Source organism: Macaca mulatta, chromosome 14 (assembly GCF_049350105.2).
Source record: "Macaca mulatta isolate MMU2019108-1 chromosome 14, T2T-MMU8v2.0, whole genome shotgun sequence".
Classification (NCBI taxonomy): Eukaryota; Metazoa; Chordata; class Mammalia; order Primates; family Cercopithecidae; genus Macaca; species Macaca mulatta.
Genome location: NC_133419.1, coordinates 48,117,369 through 48,132,617, shown reverse-complemented (window position 1 = coordinate 48,132,617; position 15,249 = coordinate 48,117,369). Strand labels below are relative to the sequence as shown.

At 39.2% G+C, this 15,249-nt stretch overlaps 1 long non-coding RNA gene across 1 annotated transcript; it reads left to right on the top strand.

Moving 5' to 3' along the window:
* Positions 1 to 5,036: 5,036 nt before the first annotated feature.
* LOC106993326 (uncharacterized) lies at positions 5,037 to 13,650 on the top strand. The gene is made up of 3 exons (XR_001439536.3): positions 5,037 to 5,174; positions 5,437 to 5,621; positions 13,078 to 13,650. It is a non-coding gene; the product is annotated as an uncharacterized LOC106993326 (long non-coding RNA).
* The last annotated feature ends 1,599 nt before the right edge of the window (positions 13,651 to 15,249 follow it).

The window sequence follows — 15,249 nt, the reverse complement described above, 5'->3', positions numbered from 1 at the left end:
CTATCAGAACCAGGAAGAAAACAAACTCACTGTCTGCTCTCTGCTCTCACATTCACACGTCTCTTCTATTTTTTTTTTTTTTTTGTTCTCCTTTAGTGATTTAATTAAGTGGCTTTATGCCATAATTTAGTGAAACTATTAGGAGCTATTTAAGTGAGAAAACTCTGCCTCTTGCTTTTAAATTAGATTGCTCTCACTCATAAACGTAGATATTCTTTTATGGGTGCTTATCATTCTTTCAATAAATATTTCTTTGATATTAACAATTCTGAAAAGGCCATAGTATTTCCCTGTGTTTCCTGGTAACTTTTTTCTACTTTTGGCAACCTCAACTGCTAGAAATTCTTCACCTGAATCATTTTTGCTACCATTTCAGGTCATTTTTCATTCTTTTTTATTTTGCTCTATACTTTATCATTTAAGATTAGGTTCTGTTACATATAACAGAAAAACCAAAGATAACAGTGGTTTAAACTAAATAGGAGTTTTTTTCTTACATAAAAGAAGTCTAGAAGTAGGTGGTGTCCAGGTTCCTATCTTTCTGCTCTGCTATCCTCAGTGCATGATTTTTATCCTCAGGTTACCTCACTCTCACTGTTCAAGTTTGCTCCTGGAGGCAGTGGGGAAGGCAAGAAACTGGACTTTCTCTGCTTGAGTCAGCTTCCCTGAGGCCATTTTCCAGAACCAGCAGCACCTGAACTTATGTCTCGACCAGAACTGGGTCACACTGATGGCCACACCTAGCTGCTAGGGAGGCTGAGAAGTCCATGTGGCAATGTGACCAGATAAAGTTGGATTATTTTACTAAGGAAGAAGGGAAGAGGGAATGTTTGGTAGGCAACTTTCAATTTGAACCTCAGCCACCCTTGTTGGCTACCTAAATTTCTGTGTACCGTCTTCTTCCGAGATAGAAAACACTCACCCCTCTCTCCCTGAAGAGAAACCACTAGAAATCCAGCCCATTATTGCATATTAGATGAAAGACCATGCTATCTGGAGACAGTCCCCTCTGTCATGTTAGGGTGTGGCTCCTTGTGTTCTGGCCACCTACAAACTGAAAGACAAGTTTTCTGCCCCAAGAGTGCCAGATGCATAATGCAAAGGTGCAGGAAAACTCACTTTGAAGCTTTTTAGAGACAGGGTCTTACTGTGTTGTCTGGTCTAGAGTACAGTGGTATGATCATAGCTTACTGCAGCCTTGAACTCCTGGGCTCAAGTGATCTTCCACCTCAGTCTCCCTAGTAGCTAGGACTACAGGCACACGCCACGAACGCCTGGCTAAACATTTTTTTTGTAGAGATGAAGTATTGCTACGTTGCTCAGGCTGGTCTTAAACTCCTGGTCTCAAGCAATCTTCTCCCCTCAGCCTCCCAAAGCACTGGAATCACTTGGTGTGAGCCACCATGCCCAGGACCCCTAAAATTGATCTTTTAGAAAAGGGGAGAATTAGAAATACAGTGGCCACTGATCCATAGCAATTGGAAAGTACTGCTTGGCAAAAATAATTAAATCTCTCTGCTGTAGTTCATGAATATATTCCTTGATTTGCCCATCAGGCAACCCCTGATTCACCTTTCTGAGAGGAATTTCTTTATCTAATGTCCTCAGGGGGCCTTGGTTTTACTTTCTGGGTGGTTTTTATTGTACATTAATTTTCAGACACAGTCTGCATGGGCATTGGAAAGTATATCCTTCTTGGAGGCTGGGCAGCCTTAGCAGTTTATTTCCTATAATTGTGTCTGGGGGCAGGCTTGGGAATTAAGAGTACAGATCTGTAACAGTATAGATCTGTTGCAAGCCAGGTTTGGGTTTTTGTTGTTGTTTTGTTCTGTTTCTTGGCCAAGTGGATTCCTAAAAATTTAGTAAGTTTCTGGTCTGTTGTCTTCAGTCATTTCCGTGGAGAGTTTTAACCAAGGTAAAATACATTGTTTTTAACAAAGAACCTCATCATTTACTTGCTGGCCTCTGTGTGCTCTCCATCCTCTTTGTTCTCACAGGAATGATACCTCCTTGAGATCCTTTGAAACTGTAGGCTTGCATGGAATGGCAATAGTCTTAATCTGGTCTCTTCCCCTAGGATGGCTCCTATTATTTGGCAGAAAATTCTAAGGGAACGTACTTGAAAAAGGTTGAGAAAGTTTTAGTAGCTCCCTCAGAGCCTTTACTTATAAATGTTTCACTTTGGAGTACAGTAGTACTTGACTTTTTCAATTCTTCAGGGCTCCAGATTTGGGTCTTGGTCAATTTATATGGTAGACAAAGAGCAATTCTCTCAGCAAAGCTATTTTCCCTTGCATCACTGCAGACGTGTTAACCTTAGTCCAAGTCACATATCTCTTTAGGGCTTTGCTGAAAAGAGGCAAGAAGCAGCCAACACATGCTAGCACTCTGAAGTTCTACCACCTTCGTCTCTGTGGCAGGAAGTCTCAACCTCATCTTGACCTCTGTTGGCAAAAGTCTCACTGCCCAAAGCCCTACCTCCTCAACTAAGCCAACCCCAGATTTAGGGCCTTTGACTTGCTGCGCCTTACTTCTAGCTGCCAAATTCTGTATAGGTCAAGATTCTTGGCTGTAGGCAATGAAATCTTCTTTAGGTATTAAACAGAAGGAATTGGTGAATGAGTATAGATAGGTCACAGAATCGATGGGAGGGCTGAGGAAGCAGACCTAGGCTGAGCTTCTAGGAATTATGTCACAAGAGTAGGCTGCTGAAGGAGCTGCCGCTTTTAGAACAATCAAGAAGCTGCCTGCTGGATTAGGAAGCTGCCTGCTGGACTAGGAAGCTGTGAACAGTTGCCAGTTCCAGAGCCACACCACCTCTGCCATTCTTTATGCCAGCAAAAATAGATACATGTCTTCCTGCCTCTGTCCCCATGTTACTTGGTTCTAAGTAAAAGTCTCAAGTGAGTGAATCTGATGGACTGGACCAATCATATCTGAAGCCCTAGCTGCAAGGGAGGTTGGGAAATATAATATTCAACTTTCCTACCTCTGTGTGATAGGAATGCATGTTAAAAGCTACCCTAGGCTGGGCGTGGTGGCTCACGCCTGTAATCCCAGCACTTTGGGAAGCCAAGGTGGGTGGATCACCTGAGGTTAGGAGTTCAAGACCAGCCTGGCCAACATGGTGAAACCCCATCTCTACTAAAAATAGAAAAATTAGCTGGATGTGGTGGCACACACCTATAGTCCCAGCTACTCAAGAGGCTAAGGCAGGAGAATTGCTTGAGCCTGCGAGGTGGAGGTTGCAGTGATCTGAGATCACGCCACTACACTCCAGCCTGGGCCACAGAGCAAGACTCTATCTCAGAAAAAAAAAAAAAAAAAAAAAAAAAAAGAAGGCTGCCCTAGCACCTCACAAGTTTACATTGTTTCACATAATAATTTTTAAACTCTTAGTCCTTATTTTATAGATTTTTAGATAATCATTGCATATTCCTCCAAACATACTTAAATAATAGATCCCAAAATTAAATAGCAGTTAGGAAAGTTATTCTTATATACAGCTTTACAAAACCTACAAAAACCACTCAATGTAGTAATAGTGCTTGCTATGTTTTTTAAAGAAATGGAATAGAATCTCTATTGCTTAAATTATAAGCAATAGAATCTCTATCTATATTGCTTAAATTGTAAGCAATATAGAAAAATGGTTTGGAATATCCTTTTGTTGATGACTACTATCTGTAACATGAAACTGATAAGACATAGAGTAATTTCTTGAAATGCTTTTTTGGCTCAAGTAAATGATGGATATTAATGTAGAAATATTTCACAGTTTCCAGCAAACTAATGTAATTTATATTATTCAGAAAAGAATTACTAAGCCTAAAATTATGGATTAAGGAATTATAATTTTTTTGAGTACTGGGCATTTATGAATGAATATTATTATTATTATTATTTGAGACAGAGTCTTACTCTGTCACCTAGGCTAGAGTGCAGTGGCGTGATCTCGGCTCACTGCCACCTGTGCCGCCTGGGTTCAAGCGATTCTCCGGCCTCAGCCTCCCGAGTAGCTGGGATTACAGGCACCTGCCACCGCGCCCGGCTACTTTTTGTATTTTTAGTAGAGACGGGCTTTCACCATATTGGTCAGGCTGGCCTTGAACTCCTGACCTCGTGATCCACCCACCTCGGCCTCCCAAAGTGCTGGGATTACAGGCATAAGCCACTGCGCCCGGCCTATTATTTCTAAGAAAGTTGCAAACAGTATTCTTTTCAGTTCTGTTAGAAAGTATTGGTCTTGTGTTTATACCATTCTTCTTCATATTTCTTTAGTTATTAAATGTCTTTGGTTTAGCTGAGTTAGTGAAATTTATTAGTAATTTGAAGTTTTGTTTCACATATGAATTTTCATGAAGCATGTGCATTTTATAATATACTTAAGTAGAGGCTGAGCATTCCTTATCCACAGTGCTTGGAACCTGAAGTGTTTTGGATTTTGGATTTTTTTTGTGGCTGGAATTACAGGCGTGAGTCACTACACCCAGCTAATTTTTGTATTTTTAGTAGAGTCAGGGTTTCACTATGTTGGCCAGGCTGGTCTCAAACTCCTAACCTCAAGTGATGTGCCTGCCTTGGCCTCCCAAAGTGCTGGGATTACAGGCGTGAGCCACCACGCCCAGCCTGCATTATACTTTTATTGGTTGAGCATCCCAAATCTAAAAATTAGACATCTGAAATGAGCATTTCCTTTGAGCATCATGCTGGCACTCAAAAAGTTTTGGATTTTGGAGCATTTTGGGTTTCAGAATTTTGAATTTGAGAATCTCAAACTGTATATATAATTAAAATTAGATTTTGAAGGATTAGTCTCTAGAATATTTAACTCTTACTAAAGACAACTACAATTTAGAAGTAGTGGTAAAAAAAATACTCTGAGACATAGATACATGTTTTTTATGCCAAGATTTGTTTACAACAGCATTATTTTATGTACGTTGAACAGAATAGTATTACAATAAGATTAAATGCAAATCTTTCTCAGGAAAAATATAAAGAAAATTATAAAATGTTTTTGATAACATGATTTTTTTTTTTCTTTTAGAGATGGGGTCTCTCTCTGTCATCCAGGCTGGAGTGCAGTGGTGCCATCATAACTCACTATAGGCTCGAACTTCTGGGCTCAAGCAATCCTCCTGTCTCAGCTTCCTGAATAGCTGGGACTCTAGGTGTGTGCTTCCATGCCCGGCTAATTTTTAAATTTGTTGTAGAGATGGGGTTGCTATGTTGCCCAGGCTGACTTCAAATTCCTGGCCTCAAGCAATCCTTCTGCCTCCGTCCCCTAAGTTGTTGGGATTAGAAACATGAGTCATTATTCCTGGCTGTTAATGTGATTTTTAAGAGAGGGGTTAAAAAAATCTGTTAACTTAGAATAAAGTTTTGACCATCCGGGTTCTGGTTAGTGCGTAAGTTTTCATCTTTGTTTTATAGCTGTGAAGTACAATCAAGAAGAAACTGAAAAGAGCCAGAGTTAGATGATGAGCTTCATCGTTGTCATGCAGGATTTTTATCCCCTGAAGAACCTGCTAGAGAAGTCCACCTTCACCCTTAACCAGTGGTGCCTCAACTTAATACTTTTAAAATTCATTTGTTTCTTTTGGAATTGGGATACTAAGGTGTGTTAAGTAAAATACAATATTTACTTTTTCATTCCTTATGAGTGACAAAATGTCTGCTTTTGAGGTATGGGATTTGAAGGAAATCAGACCTTTCCTTTATTTTTATTTATTTACTTTTTTATTTTTTGACAGAGTTTCACTCTTGTTGCCCAGGCTAGAGTGCAATGGCTCACTGCAACCTCCACCTCCCAAGTTTCAAGCAATTCTCCTGCCTCAGCCTCCCAAGTAGCTGAGATTACAGGTGCCTGCCACCACACCCGGCTAATTTTTTGTATTTTTAGTAGAGATGGGGTTTCACCATGTTGGCTAATCTGGTCTCAAACTCTTGACCCCAAGTGATCTGCCCATTTCAGCCTCCCAAAGTGCTGGGATTACAGGCATGAGCCACTGTGCCCGGCCTTTTCCTTGATTTTTAAAAAGACATAATATCATTAGTAGAATTCTAATCTTTTTCTACCCACTTTTTAATTTATTTAAAAAATGAGTTGTTAGCTATGAATTAGTAACCATTTCTTTAAAGGTCTAAGAACTGAGCCAGAGAAAGCAGCATCAGCAAGTGGTGAAGACACTAAATTGAAAAATGTGCATGTATTGTTTCTAGTACTGCCAACCTGTTTAATGTGACAAAAGCAAATCAAAAGCAATCAAACTTTTGATTTAGTTTTAGAAATTTAGATTTTTTCAAATATTGCTCATAGAATTATGTAGAAAAACAATTTTATTTTATGTTTATAGATATATATAATTTTCACAGCAAAGCTTTTAGTTTATATTTTAATTGATGTCAGCCATGCTCTTGATGATCCTGTATGCCATGTAGCAGTTTGATTGTCAGCCGGCCCTTGACAGTGTACTTCTCTTTCTGTGCTCCACCCTCTGGTTACCATCAAAGCTCTGCATGCCTGTGTCAACAAGTTTTGTTTTACTAATTGTTTATAATCAATTGCAGTTAATAGTTTAAGTTTTGCTGGGAAAATTTGCTTACCTCTTTTTATTATTTTATAATTAGTAATATATTTCCCAAACCTTTCCAGATTTATGAATATATACCTCAGAATTAAAGTGTTACAATATTTATTTTACAATTCTTATAATTTTGGCTACTCCATAGAATTTTTATTTTCATTTTATTTTATTTATTTATTTTTTTGAGACAGAGTCTTGCTCTGTTGCTCAGGCTACAGTGCACTGGCGTGATCTTGGCTCACTGCAACCTCCGCCTCCCAGGTTCAAGCAATTCTGTCTCAGTCTCCCAAGCAGCTGGGACTACAGGTGCATGCCACCACACCTGGCTAATTTCACCATGGTGGCCAGGCTGGTCTTGAACTCCTGACCTCAGGTGATCCACCCACCTCGGTCTCCCAAAGTGTTGAGATCACAGGTGTAAGCCACCATGCCTAGCCTATTTTTATTTTTATTTTTATTTTATTTTATTTTTGAGACGGAGCCTCACTCTGTTGCCCAGGCTGGAGTGCAGTGGCACAATCTTGCCTCACTGCAGTCTCCGCCTCCTGGGTTCAAGTGATTATCCTGCCTCAGTCTCCAGAGTAACTGGGACTCCAGGCATGTGCCACCATGCCCAGCTAATTTTTGTTTTTTCAGTAGAGACAGCGTTTTGCCATGTTGGTCAGGCTGGTCTCGAACTCCTGACCTCAGGTGATCCACCTGCTTCAGCCTCCCAAAGTGCTGGGATTACAGGTGTGAGCCACCGCGCCTGGCTAATGGAATTTTTAAATGAGTAATGATTTATTTTCTACATGATTTCAAAGTTATGACTAGTCCAAGTGATTTAACAGTGAGAGAGAAAAAAATAAAATTGCATCTAGTTCTCTTTGCTATCTCCCATGAATCATTGCATTTAACATGTTATTTCTGTTCAATTTTAGTTCATTTTCAATGTGCATTTTTAGTGATATCACAGTATGTGTCATTTAATTAAATCCCTGCCCTTGCTTTAGATTTTCTGTGCATGGGGTATGAGGCACATGTGCAGTCTGTGCCATGTTGTATTTGTTTTGTACCATGTTGCTTGGCCTATTTTGCTTCCATGCTGACCTCCATTGTTAAGGTGATTTGGAGTTGTTTTACTTTTGAATTTTACCCATTCTGTTCATGGTGTGACAACTTTCTAAATATTTCCTTATTGAAGTAGTGATGTATAGATGATTTCCCTTTTAAAACGTATTTACTATGTCCTTTAATGTTTTAAACAATTTTATGGAGATATTTATTGAAGCATTTCTATCAAACATGACCATTTAAAATCCCTATCAATTTTGTGTAGTGATTCTTGTTCTATGACATTTAGTAATATGATCTTAGAATTTGCATCTTAATTTTTTTCTAACTAAATCTCAGTCCTAATCCTGTATCATTTTTTGTTTCTTTTGATATGTGTGTGTATTTATTCTCTTTGATGTTCATAGTATGTTTCATTGAGATTCAAGGTTGATTTTTTTGGGGGAAAAAAGTACCTTTGCAGAAAAGTCTGTTTTTCTAGAGCTAGTTAGGCAGGCCCTCATTCCTGGTTTGGTTTCAACTGCAGAGAGTGCTTGTATCGCAGGAGAATTTCTGACTCATGGGGTGGGTCCCTGGCTCTTTACTCCTCTCTGATAGAGTGAACTAGCATCTGGGGCAAATACATAGCAGTCAGATGCTCTGATGAATGTCCCTGTTCAGTTCTTTGACTTTTTCGTATCCTCCTTAAATAATAATGGTTTTAAAGATAAGCAGAAACCTATCTATAGTACTTCATAGATCTCAGCAGGCATTATTCATCTTACAGTTAATACAGGAAGAAACATCTTTGATACGGAAAGACTAGGGCATGAATTCAGCAATCCCTGGTTAGGAGAAAAGTAGCCTAGTTTATTAATTCTTCACTACTTTTGCATGGATGACCGGAGTTTTAATCAAGTTCTTTCCTCTCTTTTTTTTTTTGAGACGGAGTCTCGCTCTGTCGCCCAGGCTGGAGTGCAGTGGCGCGATCTCGGCTCACTGCAAGCTCTACCTCCCGGGTTCACGCCATTCTCCCGCCTCAGCCTCCGAGTAGCTGGGACTACAGGCGCCCGCCACCACGCCCGGCTAGTTTTTTGTATTTTTAGTAGAGACGGGGTTTCACCATGTTAGCCAGGATGGTCTCGATCTCCTGACCTCGTGATCCACCCGCCTCGGCCTCCCAAAGTGCTGGGATTACAGGCTTGAGCCACCGCGCCCCGCCAAGTTCTTTCCTCTCTATAGGCACTCCCCCATTTTCCCACTTTTGTATTGATCTTCCCACTATTGTATTTCTAATGCACCTTCTTAATCACTGGAGAAAGCTTTTGAGGCATGTAAGAGGTCCTAGCACCATTTTCAGTCTCAAAGTTTCATAGCCACTGGCTTTATGGGACTCTATTATCAGGCCTTGCAAACAAATTTGTCCCTTCCCTCACAATCCCAGGCTATTCATCTTTTCTCTAAGGGAGCCTTTTGTATTACTAATTAAGACTAGGTGACTATATTAAAACAGAGTTATCTTCTAAAAGATTTATATAAATGATAAAACAGAGGCTAAGTATTTTTGTAAGGACAGCAATTTGAAGTCAGTTAATGCCTAGAGTGACTGTTTCATTCTTCTGCTATGGCTCTGGTGACTTCCTGATAATTCTGTCCAAGCCCGTGTATCCAGTTCCAGGACCTAAGAATGGAAGAGCTCTGGAGGCTGAAGGTAGAAGACGGAGCCCCCTTTCAGTGACAGTGAAAGGGGGGTTAATCTTTCCTAAAGCTGTTAGTCTGGTATCAGCACACATGAAAATTAGAAACTTGCAGCTTTAGAAATAGTATCTGTGTAGTAAATGCTGTCTGTGTACCAATTTGTATAGCTTTTAATAGAAAGATCTTTTTGGATGGAAAATGTGTGTAAGCTTGTGACTAAAATAGTTCTGGATGGAAGACCATTCAGTATCTTCTGAAAAAAAAATTGTCCTCTGGAACTAAAATATGAAAAAAAAAAAAAAAAAAAAAAAAAAAAAACGCTATCCATTATTACTTTTTTTTTAATGAAGAAAACCAGTGCTGCATAATCCACATTTCACCAGTATTAATTATGTCTTAAAACCATTTAAGAATGATGGTTTACATATCCTATTTTAAAGTCAGAATTTTAAAGAATTTTATTTGTTATTACTAATTATTGGGAGAATATTGAAAAATTTTCAATTTAAATGTTGAATTAAAAATGTAAGCTTTTCTGCTGGGCGTGATGGCTCACGCCTGTAATCCCAGCACTTTGGGAGGCCAAGATGGATGGATCACGAGGTCAGGAGTTCAAGACCAGCCTGGCCAAGATGGTGAAACCCCCATCTCTACTAAAAATACAAAAATTAGCCGGGCATGGTGGCGGGCATCTGTAATCCCAGCTACTCAGGAGGCTGAGGCAGGAGAATCGCTGGAGGCCGGGAGGCAGAGGTTGCGGTGAGCCGATACCGCACCACTGCACTATAGCCTGGGTGGCAGAGCGAGACTCCGTCTCAAAAAAAAAAAAAAAAAGTAACTTTTTATAAATATGGGGCTAAAAACGTTATTTTTAAATTTTGGAAAAAGTTTTGCTAGCTTGAAGATTACTTAGATTTATTTTTTCTTATTTAGATATTTGGCCGATTTTTAAAACTATAAATAAACAATTGGACTTCGATAGAGAATCAGAAAAACAGGACTTTATGTCATTTTTGTTACATTTGAATTCATTTTATAAATATATATTGTAAAAATTCTTCCAGTGCAATATTTTTTGGAAAATATTGTTCTAGTCATTGTTTGTATAGGTTTATTTGTAATTATATTAAAAGTAAAATTAGAAAAATATGTAATATTTGTTGCAATTTTCTGGGGAAAAAGATTTGACAATGTTAATAGAATGGATTATTTGTAAAACACCAACATTAGACAGTCATAGAGCCTGAGTAAGGGCTTAGATATTATCTTCCAATGAAGGAACCCGTTCTCCAGTATAGCTAGTAAGTGGTTATCCACCTCCTGCTTCAAGTCTTCCAGTGATAGCACTGAAGTGGAAATCACAGTGGTTTCCAGGCTTGTATGCATATTGAAATCACCTAAGAGATATAAAAAATATTGGTACCTGGGTCCCATCTCCAGGTGATTCTAATATGCAGACAAGTTTGGGAACCAGTGGCAAATCATGTAGAAAAGCACCTCACTCTTTTTCAACATTAGAGAATCCATAATGGAGAGGAAACCTGGCTGATGTTATGAAGAGTCTAATAAGCATTTAGATGTCATTGAGAGCATTTATAACCATACTCCCTACCCTCCAGTGTTGTATGATAAATAAATATTTCCATTTAAATTCAAGAACCATTTAATAAGATAGCACATTGACAGAGTCCATGATGTTGGTATAGTGGAAAGTCCTGGACTGGGTGTTAGGAGTTTTAGCTGCCCAACTTTAAATAATTTTAGCCTTACAAAAAATTTGCAAAAATAGTATAAAGAATTCCCATATGCCTTTCACCTAGCTTCCTCAAATATTAACATGTTATATAACTACAGTAAAGGTATTACAATTAGGAAATTAACATTGATACAATTTATAAACTAATCTGCAAATTTTGCCAGTTACTCTACTATAAATCTTTTCTGGGCTAAGATCCAATCTGGGATCACACATTGCATTTATTTTTGTATGTGTTTGTTATTTTGAAAAAAATCATTGCAACAATAGTATAATGAATTTGTGAACCCTGAAAATTTGAGACAGGTCTCAGTTAATTTAGAAAGTTTATTTTGCCAAAGTTGAGGACATGGCCATGACACAGCCTCAGAAAGTCCTGACGACATGTGCCCAAGGTGGTCGGGGCACAGCTTGGTTTTATACATTTAGGGAGATGTGAGACATCAATCAATATATATAAGAAGTGCATTGGTTTGGCCTGGAAAGGCAGGACAACTTGAAGCAAAGGCAGGAAGGCTGTAAGTGCGGTGGGAGCTTCCAGGTCACGGGTGATACATAAAGGGTTACATTCTTTTGAGTTTCTGATTTAGAGTTTCTACCTTTCCAAAGAAGGCAAGTCAGATATGCATCTATCTCAGTGAGCAGAGAAGTGACTGAATACAACGGGAAGCAGGTTTGCCCTAAGCAGTTTTTCAGCTTGAGTTTTCCTTAGTGATTTTGGGGGCCCAAAATATTTTCCTTTCACAAATTCTAGTATACCTTGCTGTCACTCTTTCTGTCCAATTCTTTGTTTGACTGAAGCATTTCAGAATTAAGCTGCAAACATTGTGATCCCTTACCCTAAATATGTGAGTGAGCATCTCTTATGAACAAAGATTTTTTTTCTCATAACCATCATATAATTATCGAATTTGGGAAACTTAACATTGTTACAATACTATTAATCTAATGTATAGTCCATATTCAAATTTTACCAATTGTCTCAATACTGTCCTTTATAATAATTTTTTCATGATCCAGGATTTGTGTGTTGGATTTGTTGTCAGGTCTCTTTAATTTCCTTTGATCTGGAATGGCTCCTCAGTTTTATTTTGTCTTTCATGACATTGCCATTTTTTGAGTACAGGTCATTTGTTTTATAGAATGGCTCTCAATCTGCATTTGTCTAGACTGGTTTTTCTCACAGTGTGGTCTGTGACTGGTGCTGGTCTACGCCTGGCTGTTACCTAATGGTGAGGAGGCCAACCAACATTACTCATGATATTGGAAACTTTTATAGCAATTCAAAAATAATTTTATGTCTGTTGAATCTAAGAATAAAAATTGAGGGCTTGTATTTTTATGTCTTTTTATTTCATTTCTCTAGTAATTCATTTTTATTTTACAAAATGACAGTTCTTCATGGGTTGGACACTTATTTTTTATTTGTATTTACTTTCATTTTTTAGAATTAAAAAAAAATAGTAGAGACAGGATCTTGCTATGTTGGCCAGTTTGGTCTTGAACTGTTGCCCTCAAGCAGTCGTCCTGTCTCTGCCTTCCAAAGTGGATCAGCCAGCATGCCTGGCCAGGTTGGACACTTTTAAAAAGAGTTCTTCAGCACAGCTACTTGGAACAACACTGGTCTAGAATGAGGTGTGTTTTGTTTTTTTGTTTGTTTGTTTTGTTTTGTTGTTGTTGTTTTGAGACAGGGTCTCTGTCACCCAGGCTGTACAGGCATGAGCCACCACACCCAGCAGAAAGCTTTTCTTATACTGAGCCAAAATCTCTCTCCAACTTGCTTTTGCCTTCAAGAACATCACCTAATGTGTACTCACATACGTAGGTGTTTGCTTTTCAGAGACTTACAAGACTGGTACCATGTCTTAAACCCCCAGGCTACTCCAAGCAAAACGGGCTCAGCTCCTTTACTCATTTGTAGTGATTAGGATTAGGTTCCGCTGAAAATGAGAACATTTTAAATAAGAGTAGCATACTGACTTTGCTTCTTATGTTCCACAGGTCCAGAAGTGTCATTCTAAAGCTGGTAGAGGTTTCACGAGTCATCAGGGACCCAGAACCCTTCTCTTTTGCTGTCCCCTTGTCCTAGTGCATGGTTTCCACATTGTGGTGCAAGATGTCTGCTCAAGCTGTAGGCATTACATCTGCTATCCTGCTGTCATAAAAAGGAAGGGGAAAAGAAGATCATTTTCCTTCCCATTAAGGACATTTCCCAGAAGTCACATAGAACATTTCCATTTATATTACTTTGGCCAGAACTTGGTCATATGGCCACATTTAGCTCCAGAGTGGTTAGGAAATGCAGTCTTTTATTTTGGAGATCCCTGTGCCCAGGAAAACATTGGAGGCCTTTTTCAAGGAAAAAGGGGAAAATAGATATTGGTTGACAAATAGCAGTCTCTGCCATACTGTCCCTGGATACATGTCTTTGGGTGAATGTCCCTTATTTACCATTCTGATTGCTTGTTGGATATTTTCAATGTGTGTTACAATATGGTTCCAAAATTGTATGTGATATTCCAACAGCAAGTTGGATGTAATGTGTCATATAAATGACCTCAGTGTCAACCAGCATTTGAATACTGTGAATACTATGCATCAATAAAGAACATAGAAAGTCAGAGGTTTCCATAAATAATTCCTGAGGATATATGCTTGTTTTGTTTGAGAAGCATCGTGAGGCATCTGCTGTGTGCTTTAGGGTTGAATGAAAAGTTGGCAAAAGTATTAAAAGACATGTTCAGGCTGGGCGTGGTGGCTCATGTCTGTGATCCCAGCACTTTGGGAGGCCGAGGTGGGTGGATCACTTGAGGTCAGGAGTTTAAGACTAGCCTGGTCAACATGGTGAAACCCTGTCTCTACTAAAAATACAAAAATTAGCCGGGCGTGGTGGCAGGCACCTGTAATCCATGCTACTTGGGAGGCTGACGCACAAGAATCTCTTGAACCGGGGAGGCAGAGGTTGCAGTGAGCTAAGATCGCACCACTGCACTCCAGCCTGGGCAATAGAACGAGACTCTGTCACACACACACACACACACACACACACACACAAAAAGATGTGTTCAGATAGATGTGATATTAGTAAAAATGAAAACACAGGTAATGACTTTTCATTCTAACGAAATATAAATGGAGAAACCTGCCAGTTTTACCCTTTAGAGTAAAAAGGGTACCAAAAAATTACTAAAACAGTAAAATTACCAAAAGTGTAATTTGATAATTTCTACAGAGTCACGTGTATGTGTCACAACTTTGTGAATCACTATTCTGGGCATGTATAAGGAGTCATCATATACCTCCATTGGAAATGTTATTTAATGATGTCACTAATACCAGACAAGGATGTCTCCTCAGGTAAGGCTCCTTGGAGGAAGCAGAGGTTGAGAAGAGGTATAATTTAGGTTTTTAAAATGCAATAGCCAGACTTAACCTTGCACATCTCTACCTGTTAAAACGGTGGTCCGGAAAGCTGCAATCTGAAGGCCCCTCAGCTAGTTGCTGCCACTGTGGGCCCTCTGCGCATCTCTCACTTCTGGGCTCTTTATGCATGTACTCTGTTCTGCAGATAAGTGAGGATGTGACTATTTGCTTAGTGACAGTATCTCTAACCCTGCTTTTTCTCAGTTTTAGAGATGTGTAAACAGGCTGGGGATATGAGGTCACTTACCCACTGTCCTATAATCAGCAGATGGCATGACTGGCATTGGAGTTTAGGTCTGTGCTTTTCTGTACATTACATCCTTTTTAATGATGCGAAGGAAAAATGCAGTAGGGTCAATGAGACAAATGGAATGCAGGTTGCTGGGGAAAGAATGCAGGTTGTGCGTTACAAATGCACACACTTTACAGTGCCACTTGGGTTCTGAACTTTGCGGTTAAATTGATTTAAAAACTGGTCTAGAGGTGGTAAAACTTAAACAGCCAATGAAAATATTTGGGTTTGCTTCAGGAGGTCGCAAACCACTTCTTGGTTAGTAGAAATGGGAAATTAAGGGCCACCTTCAGGCGTTTAACTGAATCGTCCTGGGGATTTAATTTGGCTTTCGACTCAATGCTAAGGTTTTGTTGCTTTTGGTTTTTAAAGTAATGTAAGTTTATCGTGCCAACGGTAAGATATCTCTCTGGACGCGTGCACCTGCTCTCGCAATCACTGACTGCGGTCAGCATCCT